This window comes from Macaca thibetana, chromosome 5, assembly GCF_024542745.1.
Source record: "Macaca thibetana thibetana isolate TM-01 chromosome 5, ASM2454274v1, whole genome shotgun sequence".
Lineage (NCBI taxonomy): Eukaryota > Metazoa > Chordata > Mammalia > Primates > Cercopithecidae > Macaca > Macaca thibetana.
In genome coordinates, this window is record NC_065582.1 from 85,304,915 (window position 1) to 85,321,083 (window position 16,169).

The window sequence follows — 16,169 nt, forward strand, 5'->3', positions numbered from 1 at the left end:
GAAGTCTTACTATTTTCCTATTGGCTAGTAAAATATATGTTATGGAGGGTCCTCTCTTTTCTAAACATACTCACCCAACCATTCCTCAAAAACTACATTGTGTTTCCTTGTTGATTTTTCCTCATAGAAATGTCTAATTTTCCTAAGTTATTGATTCAGAAAAAAAATTATGGGGACACAATTCTCAAAATATAAAAAGAAATTCTGCTTAGAGAGCCAGTGAATTGGAAGGGAGGACCAAAACTGCATGTAGCTGGGTAATGAAGCATAGAATTTTAGAGTTGTGACAACCAGGATAGTCCAATCAACAGACATGGGTTACATCCGATCTTCACTAACAGTTTACTAGAGGACTTCAAGCAAGGGGTTCTCTGCTCTGAGCTTCACTTAATTCATCAGCGAAGAAGGGAAAAATAATAATTTCTTCAAAGTACTGATGTGAGAATTAAATGAGCTAATGCATAAATAGGACAAAGCCAAACAAAAAAACAAATGTTCAAAAAAATTATTACAATAGTCTCCACCCCATTTCCTTTATACAGTTGATTCTCAATAAAGTAACCAGAAAGATTATTTAAAAACAGCATCACATCATCTTGTCCCTCTACTCAAAACCCTCTACTGCCTTCCCATTTAACTCAAAGGAAAAGCCAAAATTTTTACAATGGCCTAGAAGCACTTTTATGATGTGGCCTTTTCTACCCTTCCTCCATATTCACCTGTTCTTTCCTGTGCTTATTAGGATTCTAGGATCCATCTACACTGGCTTCTTTATTGTTCTGTAACTTTGCCAACCATGCTACAACCTCAGGACCCATACTGACTATTCCTTCTCTATAGAATGCTGGCCACCAAGATAGTAGCATGACAAACTTCTTCATTTCATCAAATCTTTTCCCAATAAGGCCAATCCTGATTACCTTATTTAAAATTGCATATCTCCTCCCCCTCAACAACACACACAATTTTTCCCTATCCTCCATCCTGAGGTTTATTGTTTCATAGCATTTATCATCTTCCAGAATACTACATAATTTACTAATTCATTATATTTATTGTATATCTCCTTAATTAAAATGTAAGCTCTATTGGGGTCTGGACTCATTAATAGTTATTGAATGAATGAATTTAAAAATAATAATAATAATCTGAAAATAAATTTTAAAATAATTGATTTCTTATCAGAAATTATGAAGGCCAGAAGGCAATGTGATGACATACTTAAGGTGCTGGAAAAAAAATTCTAATCCATCATAACTACCCTTCAAAAAATGAGGAAGAAATTAAGATGTTCTCAAATAAACAAAAACCAAGAGAGTCCCTTATCAATAGGCCTGCCCTACACAAAATGCTAAAGGATGTTTTTAAGGTTGATATTGAAGCACACTAGGCAGTAACTCAATGTCATTGAAGACATAAAGCTCTCTGGTGACTACATGTGCAAATATAAAATCCAATGTTATTGTATTGTTGTTGCATTTTTGATTCATAATTTCACTTTCCATTTACAACACAATTTGAAAGACAAATGCATAAAAATAATTATGATCTGTTGTTAAGAACATGATGTATAAATATATAATTGATGATAACAACATAGAAGTGGGAACAGAACTGTCCTAGAGCAGAGAATTTTCTATGCTATCGAAGCTAAATTGATATCAATTAAAACTAGATTGTCATAAACTTAAGACGTTAAAGTATTTCCATGCAACTGCAAATAAAATATCCTTAAGAAGTAACACAAAAAAGGAAATGAAAGGGCACACAAAATGGTTTAAATACAAAAAATAAATTGAATACAAAAAGAGTCAATAAAAGAGGAAATTAAAAACAAAAATGGCCTAAGGCATACAGAAAACAATTGCAAAGTGATTGAAATGACCCCTTCTTCTCAGTAACTGCTTTAAATGTAAACAGATTTAAACTATCCAACCAAAAGGCAAAAACTGGCATAATGAATAGAAAAACAAAATGTGATCCAACTACACGCTTTCTGCAAGAAACTCACTTTAGATCTAGAGCTACAAATAGGATAAAATATATTTCATGTAATACAGTAACTAAACAAGAACTGAGTTAGCTATACCAACAGACAAAATACACCTCAAGTGAAGAACTATTTTAAGGGACAAAGAAGGATATTACATATCTCTAAAAGGCTCAACTCATCAAGAAGATATAATAATTGTAAATGCATAAGCACCTAACAACAGAGCTCCAAAATGTATAAAACATATATTGACAGAAATAAAGAGAACAACAGTTCTACAGTAATATAATACTTGAAGACTCCAATACCCTCTCCTTTCAATAATCGACAGAACATTTAGAGAGATAGTTAATAAGAAAATAGAGAACATACACAATACTATGAACCAACTAGTCATAACATACACATATAGAAACCATGGAAAGTGAAACCACAAATAAAGAGGGACTACTGTACACCACTGTCTTTTCTGGTTCCCCAGCTTGTGGATAGCAGATCATGAGACTCTTCAGCCTCCATAATTGTTTGAGCAATTAGGGAATTGGAAATCAAAACCACAATGAAGTACCACTTCACACCTACTAGGATAACCATAATCAAAAAGACAGACAATAACATACTGTGGCAAGAATGTGGAGAAACTGAATGCATTGAATGTGGATACATTGAAATGGAAATGAGTGTAAAACGGTGCAGCCACCATGGCAAACACTTCATTAGTTTCTCAATATGTTAAACACAGAGTTACCACTGGACCCCAGATATTCTACTTCTAGGTATCTACCCAAGAGAAATGAAAGCATAAATTCACACACAGCTTATACATAGATGTTCATAGCAACAGTATTTATAAAGCAAAAAAAGTGAAAGCAACCTAACTACCTATCAACTGATGAATGGATAAATAAAACATGGAATTTCAATAAAATGAAATTTTATTTGGCAATCCATAATAAGAAATTAAATACTGATTTGTATATTTGTATTATGACATAGACTAATCTCAAAACCATTATGCTAAGCGAAAGAAGCCAGCTACAAAAGACAGTATACTGTACAATTCCAATTCTATGAAATAAACAGAATAGGTAAATCTAACGAGAAAGAAATTAGTTCTGTAATTGCCTGGTTGCCTAGTGCTGAAGGGGAGAGGAAGGAGTATAAAAGGATAATGATTGTGAAGAGGCACACAATTTCTTTTTGGAATGATGAGAATGTTTTAAAATTAGATTATTGGTTGGCTGCACAACTCTGTAAATATACTGAAAACTACTGGATTGAACATTTAAACATGTGTAAATTATATATCAATAAACCTATTTTTAAAATAGGAGTTTTATTAAGCAAAAGTCAATGACCTATGTCTTTTAAAGGAAACCTAAGGAAAAAAATTAACAAATCACCAAGCAAAACAGTTGAAGAAATCTTAAAAAATAACTTACAAAATAGTAAAAGAGTCAGTTTCTGTCTTTGCAAATGGAACTGGCATTTTTCATTAATATTTCCTTTAATTATGAACATAACTCTGAAACCATACAAAAAAATTTCCTTCAGAAAATTCCGGTCCATAAGTAGAATTTACCCCAGACTAAGAAACATGGTAAAATAGGATTTCAATGAACCACACGATAAAAAATAATCCACTGATTCGGTATTTTTAGTTGTGAGCAGTATAAACTAACTCAGATAATCTTAGTAAAAATAAATTTTAATTAATTTATTTGTTTGTTCATTTACAAGAGGGTTCACTCTCTCGCCCAGGCTTGAGTGTAGTGATGTGATCATAGCTCACTGCAGCCTCAAACTCCTGGGCTTGAGTGATCCTCCCACCTCAGCCTCCCAAATAGCTGGGACTATAAGCATACACCAGTACACCTGGCTTTATTTTTTTTATTTTTATTTTTTTGTAGAGACAGGGTCTTGTTATGTTTCCCAGGCTAGTCTCAAACTCCTAGCCTCAAGTGATCTTCCTGCCTCAGCCTCCCAGAGTTCTAAGATTATAGGCATGATGACTATATTAGGAAACTTGCAAACTTTGAGAGCTAGAAGAACAAGTGTGGGGCCTGGCAGTCACTGGCAACACACAAATCACACCTCAGAACCATTAAAGTAGCTACACTGCCACAAGAACTGCTGGGCATAGTCACTGTCACTCAAAAATGTTTTATCACCAAAACCATGTAAATGATGCTGACGCTGAAACTGTTGCTTCTTCTCCCTCTGAAAATAGGATATTGGTGCTACTCCCTCTCCACCCCATGAGAATACATTCTCCTGTGTCTCTGAGCTTTGCCTCAGGAATTCTCAATTCAAAGCTCAGAGTGTACATATCAAATTGGGATAGCCGAAGTTAATGTGCTTGCACTTAGCTATAAGACCAACTGAACATAAGCCTTGGGTTTTCTGCTTCTAAAATGGGAAGTAAGATCTGCTTCATAAGCTGGAAATTCCCCACACACACATACTAAGAATTCAACAAGAATGGCAAATATCTGTTATAGATGCCTTGAGAAAAGAAAATATACCTAAATGTTATGTAGATGTCTTTGTTTAGTAAAATTACAGTTTACAATTTTCCTTTCATTTTTCTGTGTTAACCATATTTTCCTTAATACGCATGTACTGCATAATAAAATTTTTAAAAAGCATTATTCTGAGGAAAAAGTGAACATTCTATATTTTAACTGAATTCACAGGAAATGTCTTTTTTTCCAACGTTATTGTTACTTTGAGTTTCGAGCATGAAAAATAATTGCTACATGTTTTAAAGTTTAGAATAGGTGGCTATTGATAGGCAGATAATATCACAATTAGGGAAATTAACATAACTATTGTCTAGATATAATGTCACACTCACAAAGGTTTTGTATGAGTTAAAAAGGAACTGACAAGTCACATAGGCAATTATGAACAGCCCAATCTTTCCCTAACTGACTTGAGCCTCCACTTTGTCTGAGTTTTCAGGAGGACAAAGTGAAGACCTCTTTTGATTACCTATATCTTTTATTTTCATTGATTTGCTCTTCTCAGTTGCAGCAAGAAGCCCACAGTTTATTCTAAAATGTATTGGAAAGGCTATAGAAAAGGATACCAGTGCATGAATGCAAAGTCACTAGAATATTGTTACACGTTCTAAATCATAAATCCTCTCTGTACTAGAAATATCCATTGTTGAGTGCCCTCTTCCTCCTATTTTCAAATAGCCTGAGAGTGGATGTATGTGGGCAACCCTAAGTGGCCTGAGAGGACAAGTGCATTTTAATGAATTCATCTCTGAGCACGTGTTTACACACGAAGCTATGGAAATCACTAAAATGTTTAAAGCTTCAGTTTTGTGCTCTTAAAAGGCAGTGACCCCCAAACATAATCCTTTATTTAGCAGAGCACCATGAATTCTTGGATATGCAAGTGTAGTGAGAGGAGAGAATTGGAAGGATGTATGACTGAATTCATTGATTTCAGCATATGCAATCATGGTAACAGCAAATTCTGAGCTCCCAAGAAGAAACTGAGAACCTGAACTAGGGAAGGAGAACAGCCCAGTGGTGGTTAAGTGGGGACACTGGATCAGTGAAGAGTAGTATGTAGGCTTTAGGCAAGAAAAACTAACTCAAAATGTTGGGTACTAGTGGCAGAACCCAGGCATCTCAAAGAAAATTTTGCATACTTAAAAGTTGTTTACAAATGGAAAGAAGGGGTGCTAGAATGCAAATCTTGACTAATATGGCTCGTTATTAAAGAATAAAAGGATTTGGCTAAAATTAAACTCTCTCTGCCTATACAATAAAGACAAGAGAGAAAACAAAGAATGTAAATTCCCTAGCCAACACTTCAGCCTTTTAATCCAAAGCCAGGCCAGAATAACATTGTTTCTTTTTTTTTTTTTTTTTTTTTTTTTTTTTTTTTTTTTGATGAGACGGAGTCTCCCTCTGTTGCCTAGGCTGGAGTGCAATGGCACAATCTCGGCTCACTGCAAGCTCCACCTCCTGGGTTCACACCATTCTCCTGCCTCAGCCTCCTGAGTAGCTGGGACTACAGGGGCCCACCACCACGCCTGGCTAATTTTTTTTGTATTTTTAGTAGAGACAAGGTTTCACCATGTTAGCCGGGATGGTCTCAATCTCCTGACCTCATGATTCGCCTGTCTTGGCCTCTCAACATTGTTTATTTACTTAAGAATAGTCATCCAGGCTAATGTGGTCCAAAAATTTGTGATACTTTTGAGTTACTACTACACAGTTATTCCATGTCACCTTACCTCATTACTCTGTGTTGCATCTAATCTATCCCATCCTATCCATCCCACGCCCCCCCTTGTCAAGTGAGTGCTCTGCTTTTACCCTACCTTTACACTATCCCAGGGTTGCGCCTGCAATATTAATAGTAAGAACAGCAAAGAGATAATTGTCTGCAAGCTCATTAAAAGCTTTAAAAAGAACACGAGGGACAAATAATTTCTTAGTCCTCTGCAATTTAAAGATCAAGGTGAGAGCACAGAAAACACAGATCTGTGAGGAAACTACTAAAGTTGACAGTTTAAGTACCTCAATAAAAAATGAAAAATAATTTTAAAAATCAAATGTGCCATCTATTTAAAGACAAAAACTGCAGTGCCACTTCAAAGCCACCAAAAAATGAAAGTTAATTTTAAGAAATTGACTTTTAAATGCCAAACATATTTTTCAATAGTTATAGTAATAATCATTTAAATGTATGATACTAAAAATGTATAACACCTTAAATGGTTTATTTTTCACACTAAGCTTCAAAATAAGATTTTTGCTTTTGGAGGATGTTGTTCTCCTCCAAGCTATGAGTCAATGAATTGAACTCTATCCCTCCTGTGGTTTTGGTACTGCCAAAATCCAACAGTCAAAGTGTTTTCTTGCATCAAGGCATGAGAAAAAAAAAAGTCTTAGAAAAGATACATCTAATTCCTAACTGCATTCCACTGACAATACTGGATATATGATACCACCTAATTGCAAGGGATCCAGAGAAATATGGACCCTGACTAGGCAGCTACTTGCCAGCAACAACTTAGCACTATGGGGGAGACAGCATAACTGGTGAAAATGTAGCCTTATGCTACAGATTACCTACCTGGCTACCACGTATCTATGAGGACCATTAGTGCCCAAGACAGAACATACTCTGATGCATCCCGCTGTTGCTATTCCCAAATAGCTTCCAGTTACTTCATCCTATTCAAAGTTCAGATATCCAGCTGGTGTGTGGTCTTCTCCATCTGACCTTAATGGGGCTACTCATAGTTCTACAATCTATTATCTAAAATGCCAAGGCATCTGTCCTGCTCTACATCCAATATACAATAGAGGAGAAAGGATAACATAATTACAAACTCAAATTCAGAAAAGGGAACAATGGAAAACACACAGCAGGCACTGGTCTATAGCAATGACAAAGTTCTAGGGGTTAAGTATTGTGTGCACTTCCTCTCCTGTATTTCAATATCTGATTTTAAATGGCTGTCATATCTGTAAACACATGCATTGCAAAGATATATGAAGATGCAAAAATGTATATCATTAGCTTCCCTTACTGATAATGGATATTTAAACATAAAATAAGTAAAAACGTTCCTTATATGGACATAAGCAGAAAAATGATGTCAAATCCTAATTATTTTTCACTATGCAAAATTTTTCTTAATCTTCTGGTCTGTAATGTTCATAATTCAACATTCAATCACTTATACTTAAATGCTGAAAGCTGCTCTATTATCTTAGGTTTACAAATATTTTAACATGCCTTATATAAACTTGGAAAATGAAACTCTTTAAAATAGAATGTTTAAATATTTCTGAAAAAAAGTCTGTGTTTAGGTTTTGTAAATATGCACACAAGAAATTAAAATTTTAGAGAAAGTTTCCTCTTTTTTCTATGAATTATGAGAAACCTTCTTTTAGGCTTAGAGCTCCAAATTCATAGTGAAATATAATCAGACTGGGTGCAGTGGCTCACCCCTGTAATCCCAGCACTTTGGGAAGCCGAGGTCGGGGGATCACCGGAGGTCAGGAGTGCAAGACCAGCCTGACCAACATGAAGAAATGCCGTCTATAGTAAAAGCACAAAATTAGCTGGGCGTGGTGGTGCATACCTGTAATCCCAGCTACTTGGGAGGCTGAGGCAGGAGAATCACTTGAACCCAGGAGGCGGAGGTTGTCATGAGCCGAGATCATGCCACTGCACCCCAGCCTGGGCAACAAGAGTGAAACTCTGTCTCAAAATAAATAAATAAATACAATCAAGCAACTACTTTGAAAGTTCTTTTGACCCTGAGTATGACAACTAAAGAACACATGTTAGCTGTTCTCAGGCTGAAAGACCTGTCATCCCATCTTAAGTTCAAAAAGATAGCTGCCTCCTCTCGATGGCTTAACATTTCTTAGATTTCACCTCCTGATTTCTCTCAGGAATTGAATGAACTTCCACAAACACAAATCAGCCATTTCTATTTTATGCCTGTCAAAATCCATGGAATTCATGGTCCAATACACAATGTAGTTCATCTATCTTGTATGATAGTAACCTACCTCACATAATCTTGTGAACTATGGTTATTAAGGACAATCCCTTATAGATAAGAGTGAACGCAACTAAAAATAAGCACTATATAATTGCATTGCAAATTCTCTTAAATTATCACATGAAATTGCATTGCTAAGAATGGGGTTGAGATCATTGTGATATTTCAATCCACCATTATGATAATTCTCACAAAACAAGAGTATATTAGAATACAAAGTCCATAAAACATTCACAGTGGTCCATAATATTATACCAAGAACAAAAGAGTTTCCTTTCCATGCAGTCTTAGAGATCGTTCAATTTATGCATTTTATCTATTTTTTGTAGTTCAATTTTATTTTAATAAAATCAGAATATTCACAGCACATGCATTGTTAGCATCTGAACTAACACAATAAGCAATTACTAAAGCTATAGTGACTTGAGGTGCAATCTTTATATCAGCAAGTTTAAAACCTTATGTGATTTTGAAATCTTATTAACTGAAAATATTGCCTGCTGATAAAACTTGCTCAAACGCTATCACTGAATGTACAGGTCACTGATTATGCCAACTAAATTGCCAACTAAAGATAACCACAGGTTTGAGGATTGCAATGTGCCAGACATCCACTGAAAAAAAAATACACAAAACTAAACAAAACTCACACAACAAACATCTGAGAATCTGGACACTTCATATCAGTGTTGTGAAGCGTTTCATTAATATCTTTAGACAAGTGTATCAAAACCTTGGCACGATTTAATTTCAAGTCGCCAATTCTGTTTTTACTAACATCAGAAAGTTATAGCTATCGTACCATGCCAGGTCTGCTTAATTTGACTTAAGAGTTTAATATGACTTAACATTAAAAGCTCACACTACCCCAAAATAAATAATTTCATGAATATGGTGACATTCAACATTCAAGTGCCATCGTGTTTGTACTGTCTTTAGTCAAGTTTCTTTAAACTTTCAAAGAATCACTTTTAGGCTTACAAATAAATATTTGTCAAAATGTTCAATAAATATTACATAAAACTAACAGCAAAAAGTATCTAGAAATCTGTCGTGTGCAAATACTTTTCTTCCCAATGGTCCCAGATAAATTTTAGAATCTATTTCCATCCCCTTCCCAGACAAGCTGTGTTCAACAATCTCCAAGAGACAAAATAAGGTTGGAAGTTTAAGGACATGCACACAAGACAAGACATATATACATATGTTTGTGTGTATATATATGTGTGTGTGTGTGTATATATGTGTGTTTGTGTGTGTATATATATATCTGAATGTGCAATAAAGTACTTTGTACAAATTATGGGCAATATATACAAGAGCCTAAACTTAGACTAACTGAAGTAACAACATGACAAATGACCTCAATCCTGTCAAGTGTACCTACTTAATAAAAGTTTTAGAACAAGGCACAATACATTTGAAAATCTATTGCACTTCAGGAAATTTTTGCCATCTTCCTATGCCACTGTAAAAAGATTGAGCACTTTAATCACCGCATTCTGGCCACAAAATTAGAACAGAATTCAAAGTGGCAGAGGCATTTTAGTGGTGAACAGTGCTCATCTTTGGCCAGATTTAACTTAAACAGACTATAAATACAATGGAAACCTATGCAACTAAAACTGCGCTGTAGAGCAGAATTGACACCTTGTGCAGTTATGTACATATTTCCAACCTGTGTGATCTTAAAGATTTCAGTTACTCACTCTTCTGGAGCCATTTTTACAAAGTCTATAGTAAGCCAGTTGAGCATCTCAACTCAGCTTGAACAGTCATGTGAATCAGCATTTAAAGTAAAGCCTGCTGTGTAATTCTTCCTGTTCCTACCCTCTTGACCAAAAAACATCAACACTAGCATCTGTTACTAGACCAAAAATCATCCAGGACCTTAATGAGGGTTGGTCATCGCTGTGGTCCCCATCTACCATTTCAATTTCATTTATGGCAGGCATTTAAAAAGTCTAAGTAGATGAGTTCTCCTAAAACCTTATTTCAAGTTGCCAGACCTTTAAGCATTCCCTGTAATAGTATGCCCACATTTGGCTAGCTCATAGTTAATAATCTGCCTAAACACTGAAAGAGGAGTTGCTGTACTTACTTGTATTAACTTTGAAGACAGTGTTTGAATGCATGTACGTATTCATACGTCACCTCATCATGACTGGAATGGCTTGTTTAAAGGCTGTGAGGTTACAAATACCTATCCAGGATAGAGTGAGCAAATCAGAACTTTAACTTACTACAGTTTGCCACACTGGAAACTAATTTCATCAATATGCCCTACAACATTTGTTGTTTGTTTTCCTCCAATTTTCAAGTATCAAAAAGTCCTAATGCAGGCTACCAAATAGGTTTATCCTTAAAGTATTTTTGTATGAATCGATGGTTCCGGTTAAGTTGTATCACACCTGTGTCCCAAGGTTTGACTTTAGCCCAAGTTCAGTAATTTTGTCAAAACAATTGATATATTGAACCAACAGGACATCAAAATAAAAAATTATCTAAAAACATTAACAAACAAATAATCCTCAGTCACAAAATTATAATTGCAATTTGGGATGGAGGTAAGCAGGAGGGGAATTAATCCAAACAATGGCAATTAAGTCTTCAAACCACCTTCCGAACAAGGTTGTTAATTGTTCTTTTCATTTCTTCTTGTAGAACCTTGAGCTCCCTTAAAAAAAATAGTGGAGAATCACAGCTGGTAATATAGTGTGAGTTCTTCAAGCTATACAAGGTATCATCTGGCTAAGTTACATATGGTTTCCATATTAACTTGTTTGGCAGGGTGACCTACTACAAAGCAGGCTCAGTTACCCACCAGTCAATCCCCTGGGAGTTATAATTTCCTCCATATCTATTAGTGTTGCGAAAGCCTCCATAGCCACCTCCACCAAATCTTCTGCTGCTTGTGTGGCTGCTGCTGAAGCTGGAACTGCTGGCACCACTATTTTGTCAGTAGTGTCTGGCACCAAATTCTCCATTAAATCTGCTACTCTTAGAACGTCCACAATTACTACCCTGGTAGTGGTGTTCATAAACCATGTTTTCTAACCAAGATGGCACTTCTTGTTTAGTTTCAACAAGAAGAAGATGCAACAAATCCTTCGTGATATTTATGTTCCTCTCATTAAAGAAAGAGGTGGCCAGGCCAAGGTTTCCTACACGTCTTGTATGGCCAATGCCATATACATATTCTTCAATATCATTTGGCAAATCAAAATTGATAACATGTTTCACATTTGAAATGTCCAGTCCTCTTGCTGCTACTGCTGTAGCCACTAGCATTGGGCTTTTTCCTGAGGGTAACTGGTGAAGAGCCTCTTCCCTATCCCTCTGAGAATGGTGTCCATAGATACTGGTACGTGACTATCCTTCATGGTATAAGATATTCTCTAAAGAATAAAAACCCTTTTTGGTCTTCACAAACACTAAGGTTAGTGCATACTTGCCTAGGATCAAGTGGATGTCTTAGGAGGTCAAGCAGAAACAACTGCTTGTCTGATTCTTCCACCCAAACTACTTTCTTTGTGATGTTCTCAGAGGTACAGCCAACTCCTGTATAGAGCCAAGAAGATACTAATATATTCATCAAAGAAGTCATGAGCCAGCATCTGTATTTCCTTAGGTAAAGTAGCACTAAACATCATAGTGTGGTGGACACCCTTTGAAGGCATAGTATCTTGTTCAACTTTTCTATGTATCTGAGGCTCAAACCCCATATCCAACATCTGATCAGCTTCTTCTAACACGAAGTATTCGCAAAAGTTTAATCCAATCTTTCCTCTTTCCATCATATCCACTAGATATCCTGGAGTGGCTACTAACAAGTGCCATCCACCTTCTAAGACTCAAATCTGCTGAACAATATCGGCACCACTATAAATCATGCAAGGAGGAACTCCAGATCAGTATGAAAATTTTCCTGCTTTATCATTGATCTGTATTGCCAATTCTCTTCTTGGTGCTAATACCAAGAAGATTGGGTATTGTTTGCTGCGTCCCCACCTTTAATTTTCTTTCATGGCCCCCAAAGCCTCCTTTGGACCATCTGAATACATCTGACTCAAGATGGGCAAGAGAAATGCTGCAGTTTTCCAGACTCTGTTTGGGCACAAGCCGTCAAGTCTCTTTTCTCTTTTATAATAGTAAGAGCATGCTTTAGCACTGGAGTCAGGTGAGTATAATGAGTAACCTCCATGTTTCCCATGATAGTTTCTCCCATCTCAACATCACTGAAACTTTCAACATGTGGAGGACAATTGCTGCCTGTTGCCTCAACTAGAATGTCACCATATTTCTCAAAATTAATCCCAGTGTTGCCTCCAGAAAAGAGTTCCTGTTCCAAACGTTCACTTGGGGGGAGTGGTTTTGACCAATCCTCTTCATCTTATTTGTCACACCAGTGACTGTTCCCACCATGTTATAAATTGCCAAAACCACTTCTGTCACCATGGCTGTCAGTGCCATCATAATCACTCCATCCATGATTATCAAACCTTCCCCTCGATCCGCGTCCATGATCACTGAAGAAGCTAGAATTAGCACTTGAATCATTAGGAGATTCAAAACTGCTCTATGCATCCTTATCTTTGCTAGAACACCACCCTAAACTGTCTTTATGGTAGAATCCTTTAGTGGCTGCTCTATTCCTTAACAAAGAGGGATATAGTGCCCTTTGCTGGCTGTACTTCCCCCATTCTGATTATCTGAAGAGGCAAGGTCTAGGCCAGAAAACTGCTGCTCCAGCCAAAGCACATTTTCCATCACCACATGACTCATCCCTGAAGAGTATCCAGGAGTCTTCCACTGCTGAGCTAATATGTTTGTTTACCACGAAGGCCCTCTCACGAAAGAACTGTGGCTCTATTTTATCTTTAACAGAAAATATGTGCAAGAAAACAAAAAATCTATGTTCAGTTCAGTAAGAGTTGTTAAAAGTTAACATTTATTTTGTCAAATATAATTTATTATCTTTAATCAGCCTCACACCTCATGTTACCAACTTAAGCATTTAGTCAGTATTTTGAAAGTCATATATGGCTTATTAAACACAACTTAATGAATTAGAGTATTATCTCAATCTTATAAATGAAGAAATTAGAGCAGAAATTTTAAGCATCTTGCCCAAACTACAGTTTGCTACTCATGAAACTAAGCTTTGCATCCAGGTAGTTTGACTCTAGAGCCTACCCATGGCTTTAACTAGTAGTTTCTGAGATCCAGCCACATGAACTTGAAGTAAATGCTATGTTTATCCATCTATGACTGTCATAACAACCCTAGGAAACAAACAATTGTTTCGTGTTCTGATGTTTTACTCTTTAAAGCGTAGATGTTATGCATTTCGTGTAGTAGTTTTGAAGTAGATGAACTACTACCTATAAGTGTTTTGTTTTGTTTTGTTTTGTTTTGTTTGAGATGGAGTCTCGCTCTGTCGCCCAGGCTGGAGTACAGTGGCACGATCTCGGCTCATTGCAAGCTCTGTCTCCCAGGTTCATGCCATTCTCCTGCCTCAGCCTCCTGAGTAGCTGGGACTACAGGTACCCGCCACCATGCCTGGCTAATTTTTTTGTATTTTTAGTAGAGACGCGGTTTCACCATGTTAACCAGGATAGTCTTGATCTCCTGACCTCGTGATCCACCTGCCTTGGCCTCCCAAAGTGCTGGGATTACAAGCGTGAGCCACCACCTGGCCCACCTCTAAGTATTTTAAAGCACATAGTGTTTTCAGAGAAGAGGCTTATCAGATGAATGCTTAGACATTGTATGAAGCCTGGTTACCATGATGAATTAACCCCAGTTCTGGTTCTTATTCTAAGCCTTAGGGTCCAGTATTGATTCCAAATTAAGATAGTTAAGTAATATTACAAAGTTCCCAAGAAACTGGAGAAAATATCAGAATACTGATTAACTAGTATATTGTCTTCCTACATGGAAAGACAAATTTGAGAACATATGAAAGAATAAGTATTATTGTATAGTCATTTTCTTTTTTTATATATATATTGTTCCTTGGATAAAAATTCTAATCTATGCCTGAGAGACTTGATTAATATTGCATCTATCCTTGATGATCTATCTTGTTGAACCATCAAAATGCAAATTAACCTCCAGTTACATTTGTGAACAAATAATTTCACTACAATATAATAAATTATCAAAGAATATATATATGTGTGTGTGCATATATACATATATATATGTGTGTGTGTATGTGTGTATATATAGTGCCATGAGAGCAGGTTGGGGAGAAGACTTCTGCCTATCTCAAAGAATTGGGAGGAAAGAAGAGATAAACGGGGAATAATTTTCACAAAGAGATGCTTGAGCTGAATCCTAAAGAATAAATACAAATTCTCAGAAGAGGAGAAAAAAGGCAAGCACAGAGAACAGAGTATGCAGGAACCAGGAAGCCTAAGCAATACACAATTTTTTTCCACTAACTGCTAAATTACTTTCGAAGTTAAGAAAGCTAATGGCATATCATTAGGCACCAATAAAATTATCTTGAGATTTGACAATGCCAACGGATAAATTTCTTCTGCAAGGCAGAGCCAGTTACCTTTTATAATATCAATTTAGATTTGCACAAATGAAGACATTCTCATGTCTTCCTTGCATTCTTCTCAGGTTCTCTCAGTCAACCATCAAAGTCATGTGACTGAACACTAACCTGATTACAAATGATCAAAGCCTTTCCTAACTGTAACACATCAGATCAAACTTGGTGTGCAGTGTATTTCCTGAACCACTATTAGCAACGAAAAAAATTTTTTTTTAATTTCCACTATGTACACAAGTTATTGGAGCTATTGGGTACATAACATTTTGACCCAGCAATACTAATGCAGTCATTATTATTTCAGGAAGGCTTTTGATGAAATATTCAGCTTTGTTTTATTACCACAATTTTTAAAGCAATGCGCTCACTTCATGCCTGAGACTTACCACTTCAGTTCAGAGAGGGAAATGTGGGAAATAATAAGGGTCAAGTATGAGTGGAGAGATAAAGGGCTTGAGGTACAGGGTGTGAAGATATAAAGATCAAGAACTGAGTGACACCAAGTTCAGAGTGAGCTGCGCAGTTGAAATGAAGATTGTATATGGAGTATAGACAATCCCCTATCTCAGAACATTGTCTAGGGCTGGTAAGTAATTACTGATACTCAAGACCACGGAATGACAAAAAGAACTTTGAAGCATTATTCCATTAACAAAATATCTTCCCATGTTTGTTAGTCATTAATATTTTTAAAGTATATGCAGTGCAAAAGTAACAAAAGTAGATAAAATTTTGCTATGAAACTGTATATAAACTGGTGTAACTTTCCTGAAATAAAATATTTTTATGTAGATATTATAGTTTGATGTTCGATGAGGTTTTTTAAACAGTGAATTTGAGCACAGAAGCAAGTGAGTTAAGCAATACTAATACTTTAAACAGAATAATTTCCATTTCAATAATCTTATCCTATACATAGTGTAATTTTTTTAATTGAAATGGATTTTGTCCTTATCCCTACCTTTGAATGAATCCCTTCCATTTCCACTTATGACTAAGAAGAGAAAATCAAAGGAAAAATAGAATAGAACAATAGTAAACATTCTAAAGTAAATTTT

The 16,169-nt window shown here is 36.0% G+C and overlaps 1 pseudogene; it reads right to left on the reverse strand.

Moving 5' to 3' along the window:
* Window positions 1-11,153: 11,153 nt before the first annotated feature.
* Window positions 11,154-13,328, reverse strand: LOC126954411 (ATP-dependent RNA helicase DDX3X-like; annotated as a pseudogene).
* Window positions 13,329-16,169: the final 2,841 nt, after the last annotated feature.